At 39.1% G+C, this 21,317-nt stretch overlaps 1 long non-coding RNA gene across 2 annotated transcripts; it reads left to right on the top strand.

Moving 5' to 3' along the window:
* Positions 1-1,750: 1,750 nt before the first annotated feature.
* LOC114065422 lies at positions 1,751-19,487 on the top strand. 2 transcript variants are annotated; one of them, XR_003572961.1, is made up of 4 exons: positions 1,751-1,872; positions 11,297-11,421; positions 11,587-11,596; positions 19,477-19,487. It is a non-coding gene; the product is annotated as an uncharacterized LOC114065422 (long non-coding RNA). The 2 variants fall into 2 exon arrangements; XR_003572960.1 differs by lacking the exons at positions 11,587-11,596; positions 19,477-19,487 and adding an exon at positions 13,147-13,279.
* The last annotated feature ends 1,830 nt before the right edge of the window (positions 19,488-21,317 follow it).

Below are 21,317 nucleotides of genomic sequence, written 5' to 3' on the forward strand. Positions count from 1 at the left end.
ACTGCTGCAGCTCCTCAGAGGTATCCGAACACAGTGACTCCCTGAGCTCATCAGCACGACAGAAGATAGCAGTGTCAGGGATAAACAGGAATGGGAAAAATTGGAAAAAAAATAAATATAAGATAGAGACAGCCTCAGTTATTTTTGAGCCCCATTTTTGTGGCAGAATATAACAACAGGGAAATTAGGGCAGCACGCAATTTAGACTGGCCTTATGTTTTTCTGCTATAGCCTCTCAAGTGGATTGTATGGTTAAAACCATACATCAGCTCCTCAAAAGCTTATGTCGTGTGTGTTTGGACAGTATCAAAAGAGTAATGTTGTGAGAAAAGTCTGTTAATGGTCAGTTATTCAATGCAGTCTTGGCAAATTACCTGGAGAGATGCTGTAGATAGATAGGCTGCTGAATGTTAAACAGCTACTGAGCCTAATCTCTTTCTTTAGTTGTACCTTCAGTAATACAGGAGTTAGTACAGATTGGAGTATTTCAAAAGTATGCCCCAAGCATGCACATATATATTACAGCACTAAAACCCAATAGTAAACCTGTTTCTTAGACACTGTTAATAGGATTTGGATAATCACAGAAAAAACCCTTGGTGCTGAAATTTATTCTTTTTATTTACAGCACATTGCCTAATGGGACTGTGTGAAGCTGAACAGAAAACAACTTCTTGACATGAATGTTCCAGCAGAAAAAAAATGGCAACGTCAGTGAGGCCTCCCTGCACGTTAATAATTGGTTTTATTTTATTCCCCCTTTGCTCATCTCAAGGAGTACTTTCAAATGAAAATCACATGCTTGTACATTTTAGCTGAAGTGAAGTGCAAAGACAGCAGGTTTTAAAATGTTCCCTGCGGGGATTGGAAGATGCCCTATCAGAAGTGCCTGGTACACACCTCACATGGGGGCCGCTCTGAGAACGCTTCTTAGTCATTTCCTTCATCACAGAATCCATCAGTGACATTTCATGCGTACTTTGCTGCTGGAAGCTGTGGTATTCTGGCCCTTGGCCAATGAGATAAAATTACATATTCCATAAAATTACTGAATATTGCATTTCTAGTCCCAGCATATGCTGCTGCCTGCTAAGGAAAGACAGACTAAGTTAGGTAAAGACAGGTTGCAGCCCAACAAGAACAGTTCATTATTAACTGGGAAGTTAGAAAGAGGGATGCCCCACAGAAGTAGGGTATCCCTTGGAGTCCAACACGCCTTTCTCCCTGTCCTCCATGGACTTCTCCTTACATGCAGTCAGGTTCATTCTTTCATGCAATAAGATGGAAGGAAAAGCTTCTGCTCTTCCCCCTTTATTCTGATTTTTGTCTTTTTTTCAGTCAGCACACAGTCCAACGAAAGGATGAGAGAAAAGCATCCACAAGTAAAATTCACTTTCAAGGGGGATTTTACAGGTGCCAGACTACTGTGCCATCAGCAGTTAGTGGTTACACACTGCAAACCTTTATTTCTCTGCTTGCTGGCTACACCATGCCAGAACTCCCTGCTGGCCCCAGAAGGCAGATGCCTGCTGCTGGTACATGACCAGAGTAAAATGTAGGTTGCGTGTCTCCTTGGGCTACTGTATGGCCATTTTGCCTAAGTGATTTTTGGCTGATGAAGTTCTGTGCCCTCTCATAAGGACTGTCCCGTGGTGGGGGGAGAGGTGGGGGGTTGATTCCTTGTTTCTACGATTTTTAAAAAGGTAAATGTTTATCTCAGTTTTGGCACTGAGAAGAAGAGCCGAGAGGGTTTTAAAGGCACTTTGCATGTAAGTACTCATGAAACAACACTGTTATTCTCACACAGCAGGCGTAAGCAGAAGAAACAGAGACATAACAACTTAGCAATGCAAAATGAGCTCCAGGCGTCTGGTAATTGTACCTTTTTTTTTGCTTTTAAAACCCCTTACAACACTGAATCGCATGGGGTCAATCTGACCTGCTCTTGATGGTGTTCGCAGCAGTAGGAAGTCTTTGTGACTCACATTTTCAATCAGAAGGACATTTTAGATTATTCAGGTATGGAAAGAAAAAAGCAAAACAACAAACTGTTTATTTGCATCCATTTTATGACCTGAAAGGGCTCCATTTTTTATGATTTGTACTGAAGTCAGTGTGTTTTAAAAGTATTTATCTAAAAGATGTGATTTCATCATACAGCCTCCAAAACAAATTTATTTAGTTCCATTATATGTGACCTATCTTCCTGACTTTCTTTTAAGATATAAAATATTATGGATATGTAGAAGCTTGTGATCCAGAGAAGCAGTGCAACATGCCAAATGTTTGAAATTCAAAGGTACTGGCAGCTCCCTGGGGCAGATATTTCAGTGTCGTGAGAGCCAGAACCCTCTGCAATGCACACAGTGGCTCTGGATGACTCAGACACAGCTTCTCAAGTGAAGTGGAGCTGGTGAAGGGTCTGGAGAACAAATCCTATGAGGAGCAGCTGAGGGAACTGAGGGCATTTAATGTGGAAAAAAGAAGGCTCAAGAGAGACCTTATCACCCTCTATGACTACCTGAAAGGAGGATATATTCAGGTGGCAGCTGGTCTCTTATCCCAAGAAATAAACGATAGGAGAAGAGGAAATAACCTCAAGCTGTCCCAGGGTGGCGGGGGATTAAATTAGACATTAAGAAAAATGTCTTCATCAGCAGGGTAGCCAAGCTCTGGAACAGGCTGCCCAAGGAAGTGGTTGAATCACCATCCCTGGAAATATTTAAAAGACACAGAGACATGATGTTTGGGGGTATGTGTTGTGGTGGAGTTAGTGTTTGGGTTAACAGTTGGACTCAGGAAACCCAAAGGTCTTTTCCCATCTAAACAATTCTATGATTCTGTGTGTTTCTGTCAACTGGTTCCTTTGTGTACCATAAGTGGTGCTTCTGTAGAAAGAGCAGAGAGAGACGAGCACTGACACAAAAACAAAGCATGCAGGCAACAAGAATGCACATCCATCCTGGCTCCCTAGGAAGTCTGCACTCTCCAGTCAATTATCTTTGAGAATTTGGTGTATGTGGTGATTTGATCAAAATCAGGGATCATCCTCAGGCTGAGTAATATGAACTCTTTTTTGACATGACTTAAGTGTGTAGGTCCCATGCAGTAAGTTAATGATTTAGGATTTAGACAAAAAGGTTTTGCTGATGAATGCAAAATAACTGCAGGTGCATGTAGAAAAATGTTGTCTGTCTATAAACCACCTTGTAGTTAATAATACAAACAATATTAAAAAATGGATGGGGAGAAAAAAATTTAGCTCACCACTAATTCTAGCCCTTTTAATTAAGTGTAATCCATAAATACTAAGAGACTGTCCATTTGGACAAGATTATATGTTCCAGTTCCTAGAACAAGCAAAAATTATTACTTTTTTGTCATGCATTAAATTTAATATTAGTTACCATGTTGGAAGGAATAATAGGAAAAACCTTTCCTTGGGTTATGAGAAGGTGAAAGCTAATATCTTCCAGTTAATCCCATTATGGTTATTATATATGACTCTAGGTTGGGTTCATTCATAGATTGCACAAATATTACTAAATAAGGCTTCAGGCAAGTACACACGAATTTTTGTAAATTGTGATCAGGCCTCAGTGTAGTGGCTGCCAGGTGATGGATTAAGGAGCTGTCAGTATTAAATTCATTTATTTCTCCTTATCATTTAAAGAGCAGGTGTCCTCTAACTATACCAGTCTGAACACACCACTCTGAAAGACACATAGCTTTTTGCAGCGAAATAAAAGAAGCAGCAGCAGATTTCATTTATCAGGAATAACATTCTGTTTCTGACCTTTCATCTCCAGCACCTAGGTAGACTCACTCTGCTGGTGCTATTGACCCTGCACATTTTATGCAGACTGGGGTGGACTGATGATAAATATACTGAAAAAGGATAGACTTGCTGTAACTTGAAATTAAGTGAGGCCTTGAAAGAAAAACCTTCAAAGGACTAAAAATGTGTGGATGCATGTGTGTATTTATTCAAAAAGGCATGTAGTGATTGACTGGACTGTGTTCTGCAGATATGCACATATACTGGTTTCAGTGGAATTGTAAGGTGTGTAAGTCAGTGCAAAATTTGTCTTACCCTTCTCCAAAGTTGAATCAGTCCTGGTTGCCTCTGTCACATAAACAGTGTAAGTTCAGATACAATTGAAATATGTGAATTAGCCTGATTGATTTATTAAAAAGTAAAACCAAAAGTGCTGAAAAAAATTTCACAGTTATTAAAAAATAAGAAGGATAACCTTTAGTTTAGTCAGATTATATTGTCCCTTTCCCCCCCCTCTCTTTTCAGTGTGCTAGAGCCAATAAAATATTTGGCCTTGAAAAAATGAAAAGGGGTGGGAAAGAGTTCCATTCTGACCTTTAACTAAGCAGCTCGTCTGACTGAATCTCTGTATGCTGAAAAAAATGAAGGCGAGCAAGCAGGAGAATTTTCTTTCAGTACACAGGGTTTCAGTGTGTCTGCATTTCCTGCCATTCTCACTTGTTTACTCAGCATATTTATAAAAAATTACTGCAGCTCCCCATTTATTATTGCAGTATTCCAATTAGAAGCTGAAAGGGTACTGAAGACTCGCTTGGAAAGGATTAGTGATCATGAAAAAACCTGAAATGTCTGTCTGCTCCATACCAGCAGGCAGCTTTTCTGCAGGTGAAGATAAAGAAGAGTAGCACAAGATCTGATGAAAGAGTTTTTTAATGCTTCTTATCTTGTTTTACTACGGTGGTAAGTGTTGTCAAGGACTGTTTTCACCAAGAAGTTGAATTACAGTCATCACGAAGAGTGAGGTCACGCTATTGTCAGCAAGACTACTGATGGCATAGTACAATGTGTGCAATGAAAAATTGAAGAACAGGATAGATCTGCATTAAAGGAAGGTTTTTCCTGTCTAGATGGGTTTTCCCCTGTCTTTTCATAAGACAACTTTTTAATTGAAAACAAACCAACTAATAAAAATCCCACGATGGATAAATGAATTCTTAAAGTAGCCCATAGGAAAAGTTGTCTAGTCATCATTTGGGAGTAAACAGAAGGTACGATTTAGGGGTTGGTATCTCAAAAAAAAAAAAAAAAAAAAAAAAAAAAAAAAAAAAAAAAAAAAAAAAAAAAAAAAAAAAAAAAAAAAAAAAAAAAAAAAATTAGGCAGCCAAATCCCTTCTCAAGGAACTCTGTGTGCTTATATTTGTGAATCCTAACCATGTGCTATAAACACCTCCCTTTTCATTTCCAAAGCACTACTGCTTTCAATAGTATTTGGCAAGAATTCAGAAATGCTGTACTTGAGCAGTGTGGCATTTAGAAGGCAGGTATAATGTAAAACCATTTCATTAAAAATAGGTCACATCAGGATCCATTAGAAAGACAATTTATCCTGAATTGAATAAGAATTGATACATATATAATCTGTTTTGTCATCACCTTTTCCAAAAAATGTCGCCCAACTAGACCTTAAAATTGTACCCCAAAAGGTTATTTGGACACTGAAGTTGCTCAGTTAAATGGGAAGTCAGCTGATGTTCATTTCTACTTCTCAGGCTGTGGACACCACAGAGAAGTCCCCATTCAAAATTTTTTGAATGGAAATATTTTCTTCTTTTTTACCTCCATGGGAATGAGCATTCGATAGGTGCACTGGGTTAAAAAGTTGCTGGATGGCAGGGCCAGAGATTGGTGGAGAATGGTGCCACATTCATTTAGTGGATGGTCACTAGTAGGACTCCCCAGGACTCAGTTTTGGGACCAGTACTGTTTCATATCTTTATTGATGATATGGATGAGGGCATTGAGTGTACCCTCAGACAGTTCACAGGCGACACTAAGTTTGGTGGGAGTGTTGATCTGCTGGAGGGTGGGAAGGCTTTGCAGAGCTGGACAGGCTGGCTGGATGGGCTGAGACCAGCAGTATGAGGTTCAACAAGTGCTGGGTCCTGCGCTTTGGTTACAAAAAACCCCTGCAGCTCCATAGGTTGGGGTAAGAGTGGCTGGAAAGTGGTCCAGTGGAAGACAACCTGGGAGTACTGGTCGACAGCTGAACATGAGCTTGCAATGTGCCCAGGCAACCAAGAAGAACAATGGAATCCTGGCCTGTGCCAGAAATAGCATCGCCAGCAGGACCAGGGAAGTGATTGTCTCTCTGTGCTTGGAACTGGAGAGGCTACATCTTGAATCCTGATAGAATCTTGTAGTCAGTTTTGGGCTTCTCTCTACAAGAGAGACATTGAGGTGCTGGAGCATGTCTAGAGAAGGGTGATGAAGCTGGTGAAGGGTCTAAAGTCATATGAGGAGCAGCTGAGGGAGCTGGAGTTCTTTAGCCTGGAGAAAAGAAGGCACCGGGGGGACCTTATCCCTTTCTATAACTACTTGAAAGGAGATTGTAGGGAGGTGGGGATCACTCTCATCTTCCAAGCAACTAGAGGATATAGCCTCAAGGTGCACCAGGGAAGGTTTATGTTGAACATCAGGAAGAGTTTCTTGGCAGAAAGGGTTGTTAAACACTGGAAGGGACTGCTCAGGAAGATGATGGAGTCACCGTTCCTGGAGGTGTTCAAGGAACTACTGGATGTGTCACTTAGTGCCATGATCTAGTTTACAAGGTGGTGATTGGTCAAATGTTGGCCTTGATGATCTTGGAGTTCTTTTCCAACCTTAATGATTCTGTGATTCTGTATCCTCACCTAACTTCATTTATGTATATAATTGAAATTCTATGTAAGTTGAAATGCTATTTGAAAAAAAAAAAAAAAGAATGGCTACAAATTTTAGAAAGTTACAGTAGACAATAAATCCACTTTCAGCTTTTTGGCATACAGATATCTTTTCTTCCTGAAAATATGAAAATTATACTTTCATAGGACAAATTACCTGATTGTTTCCTCATTTAATCATGAAATAGATGTTTCTCTCCTGAAAAAAACCCACAAAATTAATACTTGAAATGGTAACATTCAGATGTAATTATTTCTTTTTGCTTTTTTCCCCTCTCTTCTTCCTCATTATTTTGTCAAATTAATGTTCTCCATGTGAGATTTTGAAGAAGTTGATAAAAGAAATTGGTGAGATTTACCTGCTTCTATCTGACTTTTTATTGTGATCTATTGTGTATAGAACATTATGCATAAATAAGTACATATATGTTAGAAAACAAATGTTTCCCTATCAGTTTTGGGGGTTTTTTTATGTCCATGGTCAGCACTGACATTTTTCCCCTACTTCTAGAAGAAATGTTTGCTCCAAAAATATGTTAACCATCCAGTGTTTTGTTTGTACTCTATTCAGGGACTTGCAAAAATATTCAAGATATACCAAGAAAGAAGGGAATAAAATGCTTGATACTCTACGTTACTGGAATTCCTTGTGGGACTGAAACAAACCCTTAGCCATGCTTGTTTCACACGCTTTTGCAGACAACTGTTGGCAGGCCGTGTGAATCCTGGAGATTGGAACTCTTTTCTTTTCATCTGTCCTCTTTCAGTATATGTTTTTTTCTTTATTGTGTATCACCTACCTTCGCAGCACTCTGCCCTTCAGCATAGCTTGCACTACTGACAGAATGCCAACCTGCTCTCATTATTGTTCCACCTTCACACCCCTTCTTTTGGCTACCTCACAACCTGACTGCAGCATCCCCCTGTTCCCTTTGCCTCGTAGGCTCTCCCTGACCATTTTGTATTTCTGGTGTGTTTGTTTTATGATTCCCTGACCCAAGTGCTCTTTCCCAATCTTTCTATACGAAAAGTGCTTATGCATGCAAAATGCTTTCAGTTTGCCAGCTCGATGGTGTTATGCAAGTGATGAAAACAGTTATTCCATTGCTTATCAGATTAATGAATATTTAGATAAATAATGCTTTCTCCAGGCAGCCAGCTTTGGTGTGTACTGGAATGCTAACTGCAAGGTGGGGAAGGTAAAGACTTGGTACTTTGAGCAATCAGGCAGGAAGTGAGGATGGAAGTCAACCTCTTTGAGATGATGACCTTCACATCTTGCTGTTGATGGAGACCCACAAGTTATTACAGAATAAAATACCTATATCTTGGAACTGTTCACATTAATCGATATACTTCAGTTTTCCTTTGGTTTTCTAAAGATATAAATCCTACACAGTCACACTCTCCCTGTTTTTACCCACAAGCATCTGATATCTGTTTTGGCATTATTTTTTGGTCATGGATTTTCATCTTTCTCATGCTAGCAGCTATCAGTGAGTACTCAGATCAACAGTCCTGCAAAACAGGCATAGCACAGAAGTTTAAATTCATGTAATGTAACCCATTCCCAGGCACTGTGAGTGCAGAAACAAAAGAGGCTCTGCACCTGTCAGGGAAGTAACCTAGTGAAGTTTGCAGGAATCTCTGTTACCTTTAAAAGCCCCTTATATCAGCCCTGTGAGAAGTTCCTCTACCACAAGTCTCTCTCTGTTCTCCCAGTTGCAACACATTTTAGTCCAAAAGGTACCAAAGCTGAGATCTTCAAAGGATATAAAGATATTTAGGAACATAATGTCCCTGAAGGTTGATGACATTTTCCTAATCTTCTCAAGCTAGTTCTAAAAAGAGCTGTTCAACAGCTCTGTGAGTTTGGTTGTTCTTTTTTTTCTTTTCTTTTTTTTTTTTTTTTTAATTGCCTTTGCTTTTGGTTCCCTTTTGGATTATAAATCAAAAGGAGCCAATTATCTATTCATATAACAGTTTGAAGAAAACTTATTCAGCCTAAACTATATGTAAAATTTAGCCACAATTCATGATAGAATTTAAATATCATTATAAAAATTACAGGGAGCAATAGTCTATCACTAAAATTTAAAAGCATTGGCTTTGAATATAGACAATCTTCCAGGATTAGTTAATACTATTACATTTTTCTTACACTCAATCAGAAGTACCTGATCTCCTCTCTAGACACTTTTTCTAAGAAAGCAATTGACAATTTGTAATGCTTACAGAATTTAAAAAGTTAATTGCTGTCTAACTGAAGTAGCTTATTATACAAGTACTGGGACTATGTCTGTCTGCCAGTTGAATACACTAAAGTATTCCATTTAAGCAATTTAAATTAAAATATCATTTTATAAAGTTGTTTTGATTTTGATTATGTATTGAGACTTTAAATAATTTTGAATTAATTTCAAGGGAGATGGATTCCTTTTGTATAATGTCAAATTGTAATAATTTCTATGTGATTAACATTTAATTTATGTCTACACTCTTAGCATATTCTTTCCCTATAGTCACAGTTGTATTATATTTGTTTAAAAAGCTGAGTGTTCTGCGCAATGCACTGTGGAGCTGAAGTAGCAAAAAGCATGAAGAAAAAATTCTGTATCTGGAGCTCTACAAGCAATCCCTCAGGAGAATGATACTATCATATGTCATCATATGGCCCAAAAGCTCTTCGTTTTGGAAAGCTCATGTGAAATATTCCTACTGCTAGCTTTCTTGAGTGTTCAGTTAATATGCTGTAAACCAAAATACACACAGAAACCAAACCAAAACAAAAATAATAAACAACAAAACCCCCCAAACAAAACAAAATTAGCTACTTTGTCTGAGCCCCTCTCAAAAGCATAAGATTAAGATAACTGTCATGTAATTTTAAGAAAGGACAGAGATCGTAGACAGTCATGGATCTTCTCCCAGTCAAGCCAAGAAACACTCCAGGAACAGGCTCCAACAGCCAGTGTTGGATCATCTCTTGAAGATGGTCCATTAGTCATCTTAATATAAACTTCTCTTTTTGATTGTGTGATCAGCTGATGGACCTCTGTAATTCTGATCATGGAGGAGGCATAGTACTTCTGCTCAGGGCACAGACAAGGTTAAAGAGGAGCTGAGGATTCATCCTGTCCCTTAACTGTACATGGATAACATCCTTTTGTATTGAGTGTTGGTCTGAAGGTTTTTAATTATTTACTACCGTTGTTTTTTCCTGTTAGTTCTGTATTAAAATTGTAGCAGAATACTGTAACATACAGAGTTGCAAATACTTAAATTTTTAGTTCTTTCTATGTACAGGACATATCAGATAAGTTCACATAGCTTTTATTAATAAGTTTTAAATTGAGAAGGACTGAAACTGGAAACTTGCATCTGAACCTCTTTGAATATTACAGAGAATGAAGTCCTGATTTTCTTCCTTGGATTAATGTTTTCTTTGCCAGCTTTTTTGTGGGTCTGCCTCTGCTAAATCTCCTAGAACTTTATCAGATCTGCATTTACACCCTACTCCCTTCTATGTTACAAGCTCAGCTTCTTCAGATGTATCTTTTTCAAAGATATGAAAAGAACTTCCTTCAGAATATTGTATAATTTCTGTCAATGAAAAGGGAAAGAACAACTGCCTAACATTACAACAACAAGTACTCTACTTCCCTTAGTCCAGGTTGAAAAACCTCAGCTCAAAAAAGAGCAGGAATGTAGAAGAAATCTCTTTTAAGGTTAACAAGTATCTTTAAACACAAATTCTATCTCATCAACCTCAAACTTTATTTTTAGCTAAAAACGAACATCTAAAGGATTAGATTTTTAAGTCTTCTCTACCCTCAAACAAATTTTACTTTAAACAGCCTGTCTAGTGATCCTAACCACCAACTGTCAGCAAATTTTTATTGACTTTGTTATTTTATTTATAATTGCTTAAATGGCTGTGCTTTGAAAACAAAAGGTTAGTTTAACTTATTTCAGTGAGCAAATCTCACCTGAGATTTTTGAATTTGTCCAAATCAGCATGGGCTGAGAGAAGGAAAATGAAGCTAATGACCTTCACACTGAAAAAACCCAAACCAAACCAACAACAACAAGAAGGCGGCACAAAAGAGTTGTTTGCAAAGGGCCAGATCCTGAAAGACTTTAATCATCCACAGGGCTGCTAAATTGGCTGAAGATGCTGGCACTTGGTGGTCCTGAGAATTTGCATCTAACAGAAAATCTAACTGCATTTAACCGTGTGAAATCCTGTTATATTCTATGCTTCTTACAGTGAGGATTTTATTCCAATTCTGGGTCTTCTGGGTGACCTCCTTAAAACGTTGCTATTCCAGAGCAGTGCCAAAGAGGAGCTTTGGGAAATGAAGCCCTTCCTACAATCACAGAAGAGGATCAGACGGGTTACCAGTGTCACTAACATGTGTCTCGGCCCTGCCTGCTCATCCCTGTGTGACAAATTCATTCTCCTGTGACTTCCCTAACCCACTGCCAGCTAGGTTAGCCAAAGTAGCAAGAATTAATAATAGAACACACCCATCTGTCCCTTAGAAATGAGGATGAAATGCAAACGTGCCTGTCTCAGGTAGGCCAAAAAGAAGCTATCAAATTATCTTCACCTTCAGCCCCTGCAGACTGGGACCAAGAGTGGTGGAAGATCTGTTGACAAACTCCCTCACACAACCAGTGCTGCAAAAAGCTGTCAATGAGGTGAGGTCTAATAAGCACACTGTAAATAACTTCATTACGTGAAAGGACTGAGGAGTGGAGGGTGAGAAGGAGAAGAAATGAAGTGAGAAATGTGTCCCCCAGGTAAAGCTGCCCAGTGCCAGCATGCTGGGATGTACACAGTCTCTGGAAGCAGGGGGCTCAGAGAACTTGCCCTGTGGCTGGCTCATTGCCCAGGCATTCTGCGAGACACTCTGTCTGAGTGTCTCCTTAGGGTAACCTGCAGGATATGCCCCAGTGGTGAACCTGTAATTAGAGTAAGGGCTAATGACCGTGGTGGTGACCCCAAGCTGGCAGATGTGACCAGGCTGGGCAGAGGGCCTGTTCCTCCAACAGGGATCAAGGTCAACCTCCAAGGCAGTGAGGAAAAACACAGGTGCAAGAAAAAACTTTGTGTCCCTAGGTGAGATGGCCACACAGGCTAGCCCTGCCCTTCCCTCCTCCAGCTGTGCCACCTGCACCATCACTGCCCAGCTTTGCCCCTGATTCCCCAAGGCAAGGAGAAAAAAAAATATATCAAGTTTCCCAATTATCAAAACACTGTCGTAACAATGAGCTGTTGCTGCACCTGCTTCCTTAGCGCAGGCTGGATGGCCACAGCTCACCTCCTGCCACAAAGGGGAGCCTGGCCAGCGATGATTAACTCCAGCAGAACACAATAGTCAACATCTGAACCGCCTGTGTGCCAAGGAGCGTGTTTTCCTTGTTTATCTTGCACAGCAAGTTTTTAGCATCGCTTCTTTACAAAAGGCCGTGCCTACTCTGGATTCCCAGACGGTGAGTCAGCCGTGGTCCCGGGTGAACCTGTGGACCCACGTGGTGGAGAGTGAGGAAACTTCACCCTGTGGAAAGGTCAGGCATGCTTGCCACCGGAGCACGTTCGGATTTTAAAAAACAAACCTGTTTCCTACCACCGCGCTTTAGCCTCGATCAGCATGTAAACAACTCATGGAGGGCTGGCTCTCAGCACTAGTTGTGCTTCTCTTGCTCCCTGCCTATCTTTTCAGCCTGAGGTTTGCTTTTCACCAATCCTCAGCATTTTATCCTTGTTGTATAGATGCACTATTACCTTTTTTTTTTTTTTTTTTTAATCAAGTTTGAGTAATCTGTGTACATTACAGGTCTGTCATCCTTATTCTTAAGACAACCAAGCCCTCAGTCTGACGTGCAGGGTGCAGATGTGCTGTGTCCAGCAAAACCCAACAAGAAGAACAGGCCTCTGAGGTCATGAGCAGCCAGTTAGAAATTAGAACAGCCCCGAGGCAAAGGAAATTCAGAGGCAGTAGAAGGTTTCAGTTAAGCAAGAAAAAAGTCCAACATTTAGAGGTTGTACTACAAGGACGTTTCCATCCCACAGCATTTGCCATCCTAATAAGTGGCTTGTTAGAAGTGAAAAATATGCAGGTAATGATATTTTGCACTTTTGTACCTTTCCACTTTTGTAGTATATTACAGTGAAATATGCAATTCCCTTTTCATAGAATCATAGAATTAGCCAGATTGGAAAGGAACTCTGAGATCATCAAGTACAACCCTTGAGGGAAGTGGTGGTGTGGTGGGAATACATCCCATCATGGAGATATGAGGAATGCCTGGAGGAAGAGCAATGAAAAGGAGTCAGCCTCCTTGGGACATCCATGCACTGCATACTCCCACCATTCACACCATCTGACCTACCTTCTCTTAACACCTCCTCCCCCCAAACAGGACAATTTTCTTCATGGGTCTGGACCCAGTTTAAATTTCCTGGAAGTCACAGTGCCGAAGGAGAAATGTTCCTCCCTTATCATGGACTGTGAAGTAAGCATGGTTTATTGGGAGCTGTGGAGACCAAGCTAGTGTACCATTTAAGAAATTATTTGCTGATTTGCTCTCCTTGTAATTACATTATTCATTATTCTTATTTATCAAAGAACTAAATATATTTAAAGTTTTGTCTTTGAGCTGAGTGAGATTTTGTTCTGTTTCTTTCCACAGTCTCCTCTCACAGACAGGGTTAGTCTGGATCTTGGTGAAAGGTGTGAGCTTCTGATAGGTATGCCAGAGATTTTCTACACAATGCCCACAGAGTTTCTGAGACTGATTATGTTGTAGCTTGTTTTCAACTAATGTCAAAATGGAAAAAGTCAAGCCATCAGTCCACATACTGAGCCCTTCTTTGCAAAACAGAGGACCTTTATGAAGAAGCCAGCATTCAAGGTACAGTATCAAAAGTGTCCAGCAACTTGTGTAATGGGCATACAGATCATTCCAAGGTTCCCCCTATAGAAAATCATGCTGGAAATCATGATTTCCATCTCCAAAACTCATTCGTCCCAGAAGTTTTTCATTTTATAAATGAACATATGGTTTAATTTGAAGTCATGGTGTGTATCCTAGCTTGTTGAGTGGCTGTTTTAGAAGGCATTGGTAACATATGTGGGATAGTGGAGTTTTGTTTTGGTTAGAGGTTTTATGGAGAGAGTTTTTTTTACTTAACAAGTACAGCAATACAGGCTGGATGGATCAGAGCACCTCAGACATGTCATCGTTTATATTGTCATGGACTGTCACAATGATTGGTGTTGAGAAAGGATGCGATGAAATGTTTATGTGGAAAACTAATCGTTGTTTAGTGTTTTTTATTGACACTTTGCCTGGTATATGCTACAGTGTTTTTGTGGAGGGAAAGGGAGTGGGTTATTTTGCTTTTAACTGTCTAGCTCTTACAGTTGGTCTGATTCTGCTCCTGCTGAAAACTTTGGCCACGCTGGTGAGCAGGCCTGGAGCCAATATGTCTACAAATGCAATAACAGAAGCCCCAAGTCTACAATGAGCTCTGAGCAGGAGGAATTCCATCCCCATATATGAGATCTTGCTCAGCCACAAAACGTGTCAGCATTAAGCCAGATTTTGTGCAGAGCAGCTATCTAAAAGCAACACTTCTCTAATTTCAGGGTACTGCTTTAATACTGCAATGTCAGCTGCTGTTTTCCAGTCTGGGAAGCACATCGGAATTCTTGGTACTGCCTGCCTTGCTAAACAGTGGCATTAAGCTCTCACTTCACCTCTTTTCCTTAGAGAGAACAAGTTTCTACTTGGAGAAACCAGTTTGTATTCTCCACTGTGGATGCAAAGGTTAAGGGTCAGTAGACTTCTAGGCCTACACTAAACTTGAAGAAAATATAAAGGAGATATATTTTTATTTATAATAAAAAGTGTAAATGCTTTTTTTCCCCCTCATGTCAATCTGATCCAAAATTTATGTGTTCCACTTTAAAGAAAGGCAAGGCAGTGTTCTAAAACTATCTGGATTAATGACATTCATCCCAGATAGAGATCTGTCATCCCAGATCCGGTACCCCACAAAAAACCCAAACAGTTTTCCCAGTGTGGGTCCTTCACCCATCTCACCTGGCTAACCATGCCAGCAAATACACTAATTTCCTTTACAGCATTTGGCTGGAGGATAGTTCCTTGCTCTAAAGACTCTTTTTCACAGAAGGCTGTTAAGGCAATCCCTAGGGTGTGAGAAAACAGGAGATGAAACTCAGCACAAAGGAACAATAACAATTGCACACAGCTTCTGCCTTCTAAAACGGGGAGGGGAAAAAAAAAGTGCTTGACTTTCACATAACTTCCACCTCCTGGCTTTCCCTCAACCATTCCCCAGGCAGTAGAGAAGGCTGAATTTAAAATGGAGGTTAAGAGATGCCCTGGAGCATATTTAAGCTTTGTGACTCGTTCTTGCAATGATCTGTACTTTGTAATATGTAAGAGGCAGTGGGCATCCTATTGGCCTTTCTCTTCCCCCATCTCATCCTATGCTTCAGATGGGTTCTATTTTATACCTAAAAAAGAAATAAGTTTTGAAATTATACCTTAAGACAGAGAGGTCAGACAAGATTGCGAGTTAATGTTCAGGATTATGGGAAATATTACCTAAAACAATGGTTTTCTAAAACCCACTTATCAAAGGATAGATGCCTGTAACTGAGGCATTGTCAAAGATTAGACTCCAACACTGGTGCATCCAGCTGTAAGGAAGCAGTGGGACAAACACTGGGATGACAATCCAGAGAGTGAAATGGCAGTCAGGAGAAGTCATGTCACAGCCATTTCCTTCCAAGTTGGTCTGTCCAACCAGACTGAAGCCTTAGTCAAAACAGCCTTCTTTGGTAATGCAGTAGAGGACTCAACCTGGTGTACATTTCAAATGATACAGTATTTCTTCATAGCAGCTTTCTAATCTAAATGAAAGCTACCTTTTTTTTTCTAGGTATGTTTTCCTTGTCTGTCTATGTTGTCTTGGCATAGAGTAGTTCTCTAGGTCCACTAAGTTCTGATATGTGTACATTGGTATAATTTTTCATTTCTGGGGTTTAGGTTTCTGTATGTATGTGTGTAGAAATTTAGTTTCAGAGCCTACACTGAAATTCAGCATTCAAGAAACCAGAAAAATATTGTTCCAACTGCAATCTCTTCTCTGCCCCGCCTCTTCAGTGGCACCATTCAGACTGAAAACTTTTGCTTGGTGTGAGTTATTCACTCCTTGCTGTACCTTTACTTCCAGGGAGATGAACTTGTTGCAGAACTCAGCTGCACCTACCCCCAAAATAAAACTAACCTATCTGCAAATAAATAATGCACCTTTTACCATATCTATTGTATGTTTAGCCCTAGCTTAGCTGATAAAAGGGATTTACAAGGATGACACAATGGGGGAAACAGAGCTGTGCACCCAGATTTTCCTTACTGTGTCACTTTGAGGATGTGAGTACTGCTTGCAAGCGTAGTGGCATTATGTTAGCAACAAGGGACATGCTGTAGATAAGGTGGGGTTTTGCAGTTAACTTTTTAAGACATAATGTGAAAACAATAAAGAATTTTTAGATATAGAATTTTATTTAGATATCATGTTCATAATTGAATTCTGATGAACGGTTGTAATTAATCATTATCTATGGATACTTAGGAAACTGTCAGTAGTCGTAGTGGGTTCAATCATGTAGTTCAGTACCCTGTCTCCAGCAGTGGGCATGAAGAGTTATGTAGGAAACACAAGGGAGTGAGCACATATGATGCAGTGGCTAAAATTCACCCGCCAGAACTTTCTAATCAAATATCAGCATACTGAAGCTCCCAAAGGAGGAGTAATGCTATGTGTCTCCAAGTATAGGTCGCTGTGCTCACTGAATTTAATTTGGAAATTACAAAGGAAAACTCTGACTTTGGAGGTGGCTCTAATATTGGAGAGATTTGCACAACATTTTAGGAAAATTATGAGGAGCTGTAAATTATTCTGTAACATGCTCATGAGTTCATGGATAATAGTGTTCCTTGATTTGACTACCTAAGACTCAAAACTCAGAGGCAGTTACCATCTTTCTTGATGATGCTGGGGTCACAAAACACAGATTAAATTTCCCTAGTTGTCCTGAACAGAAAGTATTTGGGTGGCCATGGGAACACCTGGTGCTCAGAAACTTTTGGAAGAAGAATGCATTTATACAGGAACTCTGTTTCCTTTTTAATGAGTGAAACAGGCAGCAAAGATGGAAACTGAATATCCAGCTCATTCAGAATAACACTTAACTTGCCTATTATGTTACAGGTCTCTCACACATTTATGATTCATTTTAAGAGGTAATTTCAATGAAATTGAACGTTGTGACTGTATAATAGACAGCTGCTAAAAGATAAATGCTGAAGAGATATATTTTCAGAGGAAAAATAGGATTTTTTAATGGTGAAAGTTTGGTTTCCTTATAGGTATTACTATTATACCATCTGAGATAATATTATTTTTGCAATGTGATAAATTATTTTCTTCTATCCATAGCAAGTGAAAAGAACATACTTGTTTATTTAATTCATTATTTTTGATTAAAAACGTACATTCTCCTAGCCAAAAGATGGAGCAAGCCACTGAAGACTTAGTCTGCATTTCAGCTCTCCAGAGATTTTTAATCAACTTACTCCTTCTCCTTTTATAATTAATTAAACAACAGTAATATAGACCAACATCTTGAACTATCTGAACCAGAGGATCATATATGTTCAGTTCAGGATCTTGACAAGACTTTTGATGGCTAACACTGAATTTATATGGCGAACTTGCTGCAAAGATTGCATTAAAGGAAAAGTAAGGTTAAATACCAAGCACTGTGATTTCAGATTTCAAACACTTAAAACACCGAAACATTAAATAGGTCTGGAAAATTTAATTCAGACCCTTTATTCCCAGGCTTTGCATCATAAGTCTGTGGGTTTTTTGTGTAACAACTTGACCTCACATTGTCCTTTGCCATCTTTTCTTCTTCCCTTCTCTCCCCCTCTTTTATTTCGCTTCCCTCTTGTTTTCTCCCCTAGTCTAATTTATCATTCCATCTTTGCTTCCTTTCTTTCTTCCTCATCCTTTAGTGTTTGCTGCAGCAGGCACAAGGAGTCTCCAGGGTCTCAGTTCTCATGTCTAAGCACTATGACAGCCAAACAGTGAAATGGCAGATCCACATTAGCTTCTACTTCCCTCTCTCGTGTGTACTCAGTCAGTTTGTTGCTATATCATAAATAAATAAATAAATAAATGAGCAAACCAGCCATCAATTGAGAATTTTAAGACAATAGATGATGTTTAGTGGTTTATGTGGGCAAATCTGACAGTCAGATTCAATCAAGCCTTGGAGAACCAATGATTTTTTTTATTTTTATCTAAGGCAAGGCAAAACCAAATGGAATCACAGTCATTTTACATAAATATAGGAATCTGTATTTACAGATGCATGTGGATGTGTAAACATGCTAGCTAATAGCACACACTATTTCACAGCTGATCTGCAGGACAGGCTTCCAGAGTTACTACTTTCCTAGATGCACTCACAATGGATATTTTATCATCGTCCCCACAGGCTTGTGATGTGACAGGTAACTGGTTGCTAGTGGATATTATCTATTGTGAAAGCAATCTTGAAAGCATTGTGAACAAATTCTGAGCTGCCTAAACTCACCAGGAGCTGATCATCCAGCTGAAGAACATCTCAAATTAATATTTATTAGGGCACATGCAAATGGGACACGCTGACGGCAGGGGAGATGGCTATTCTCACACTACTGAAGTTTACTTTGCTATGTCCACTAACTGTACAATGAAACAAAGGTGCTGTGCCTCTTTGAGATAGTACTTGCTTCTTAGGAAATGGCATAAAACTACACCCGTGAATTAGAAGTTCTCTAGTAGCCATCCTTCAGCTGCTTTACCATTAGGCAAAGTCAAGCCTATCATGAACTAGCAAAAAATGGGCTTCTCAGATATGTCAGAAGTTTTCTGGCACACTTTCAAGTGTCACTCAAGGTGGCATGATCTGGAAGATGACGTGGTCCTCCTTGGCCAAGAGTTTTCCTCCCGTTTTTTTTTAAGCTTTCTTTCACAACCTCATCGGTAACATCTTGGTTTAGAGGAGTCTGAGCAATATGAATTCAGTATTTTGTTATGTGGTGGGTCTTGATGTCAGCACATTGCAGATATTAAAGGAATGTTACTTACCATATAGATGCACCCAGATGTTCTAGAGATGCCGTAGGAGTTTGAAGCATCAACACAAGGAATCACTCCAAGTTTGGAATTCTGTAACTAGGACAGAACTTGAAAGGGTCCCAAATACAAGAAGAAGCTTGGGGCACAAAAGTAAAGCAGGCAGAGCTGAGCACAACTATCCATTATGCCTCTACTCCCAAGGTACAGATGCACATTTTTCTGGTATGTTGGGGATTAGTTATTGTAATAGCTGTGCATGGAGTTATATTGACAGAAAATTAAAAAAAAAAAAAAATTGCCTAAATTGGACACGTCACAGAATCACAGATATATTCTGAGTTGGAAGGGACTCACAAGGATCATCAAAGTCCAGCTCCTGGCCCTGCACATGACAGAATTGCACCATGTGCCTAAGATCATTGTCCAAATGCTTCTTCCAATCTTCACAAAGCTAGCTACTAAATATTTACAGGCATGCCACAAGATGGAATAACGAGCTGTAACATCCATAGATTTCATAGTAGGTGGTATGAGTATCCTGTAAGTCTACAAGTATCCTGTAACAGCATCTTTTTGCTTTCAGATTCCCCACACAATATGAGATTTTTTTTCTAGTATGGCCTTGTTTTCACATTAAACACTGTCATACCTCAAAGACCATGTAGATGTTTGGGTACCTTCCCAGCCAACCGTTAAGCAGAAGCACTATGTGCCTATACACTCAATGAAAGGTAAAAAGAAAGACTGCAGTTGTTTACATCCTTTAATTTATTTTAGGTTAACTTGGCACCTCTTTTTACTTGGGGAATATTTCAATTAAAAAGCAGACTGTAAAACAAATTGTTTGGTACCGAAATACAATGCAGGCTTTTCTGAGCATTATTATTATTATTATTATTATTAAAAATAATATTATTATTACTATAAAAATATGCAGTATTATGAACATTGTACCACAGCTTAGTTAAGTACATTTGAGTGGTTCTTAGTATCAGCAGGGTTTATGGACAGACTGATAAGCCTTCAGTGAAAAATCTTGAAACACAAAACCAAGTAAATCAGCGGAAAGGTATACACAGCTTGTTGTTTTCATTAATTTTGCATAAAAAGTCAGCTATACTACAAATATTTTATTTGTGGCTGCATTCAGGTTGTCTCATATGCTTGTGCACAGCACACAAAAGATAAATCCAGAATTACAAAATCCACCGTACTTTCCCCCCTGATTCAGGATTATATGGGATTTGTTTTCTCAACTTGTTTACATTCTTTGATAATCTTTACCACCCATATAATTTCATATGGATATAAGATGCTTAAACGTCGATGAAAATATTTTGAATTTTATGAAAAGAAAAATAATGTGCAATTTACTAAAGAACACCAAAGGAATGTGGCACTCTTAGTTGGAATTTGAAAACTATTAATAAAAAAGTGTCTTTGGAGATTGCAAGCACCCTTGGCAGTAGAAGGGCTTAATGTTTTTGTTTCTTCTTCAGTGCAATGAAAACAAATGATTCCTATGGGGAATATTCTTAATTCAGTGCTGCATATTCCATTACCTAAACCAATAGTGGTTTTTAATGCAATACATTCAAGATATTCATAAGAATTAATTTTTTTCATAAAGTTTTCTGCAAAGAAACAGAACAATGAGAAATGAATAATTCATGTGTTTTGCAGGGACAGGGACAAATTTCATTTACTTGCAAAAATAATAAAAAAAAAGGTATGTTGTAAAATAATCCATGTAACATTGGGTCAAATTCAGTGTTCTTAAAAGTTGGTGTGAACTAGAGGCCTAAGGTTCAGGAAAGAAAACTACTTAAACTGTATACAGAAAAAACAACTTTGGGGTCTGTTATAGAAAAAGAAGAAGACTGGAGGATGTGGTTTAGAAACAATTTACAATTGTTTCTTAATATTGTATTGGGTTAACTACTCAGTGAATGAAGCTGGAAGTGAACTTTCAAGATCAGCTAGTCCATTCCCCTGCTCCAAGCAGGGCTGTCCTCAGAGTTGGAGTAGGTTGCTCAGGGCTTTGCTCAGCTGAGCTTTAAAATTCTCCAAGGCTGAACAACAAAAAATAGACTAAGATTTCCTGCAATCCCCCCAAAGAATTTCCATAAGGACCTAACAATTTTAGAAGAAAGTTACCTGGGTAGCCTTCACTATTTTGCCAAATGTCTTTACTGTGGCAAATAGTAAATGCCGCTAGGCAAGAGAATAATCTAGTATTCATTATTAGAATTCCATAAGCAGGGAAATTCTTGCTGCATTATACTCGTCACTGTAAATCTCAGGAAGATGTATATTTCTTTTCCTATACTCTGTCCAAAAGAGCTGATTATGACTATACAAAAGT

The sequence above is a fragment of the Empidonax traillii genome, unplaced genomic scaffold (genome assembly GCF_003031625.1).
Source record: "Empidonax traillii isolate 1590-97213 ecotype Southwest subspecies unplaced genomic scaffold, ASM303162v1 scaffold658:size386251, whole genome shotgun sequence".
In the NCBI taxonomy this organism is placed as follows: domain Eukaryota; kingdom Metazoa; phylum Chordata; class Aves; order Passeriformes; family Tyrannidae; genus Empidonax; species Empidonax traillii.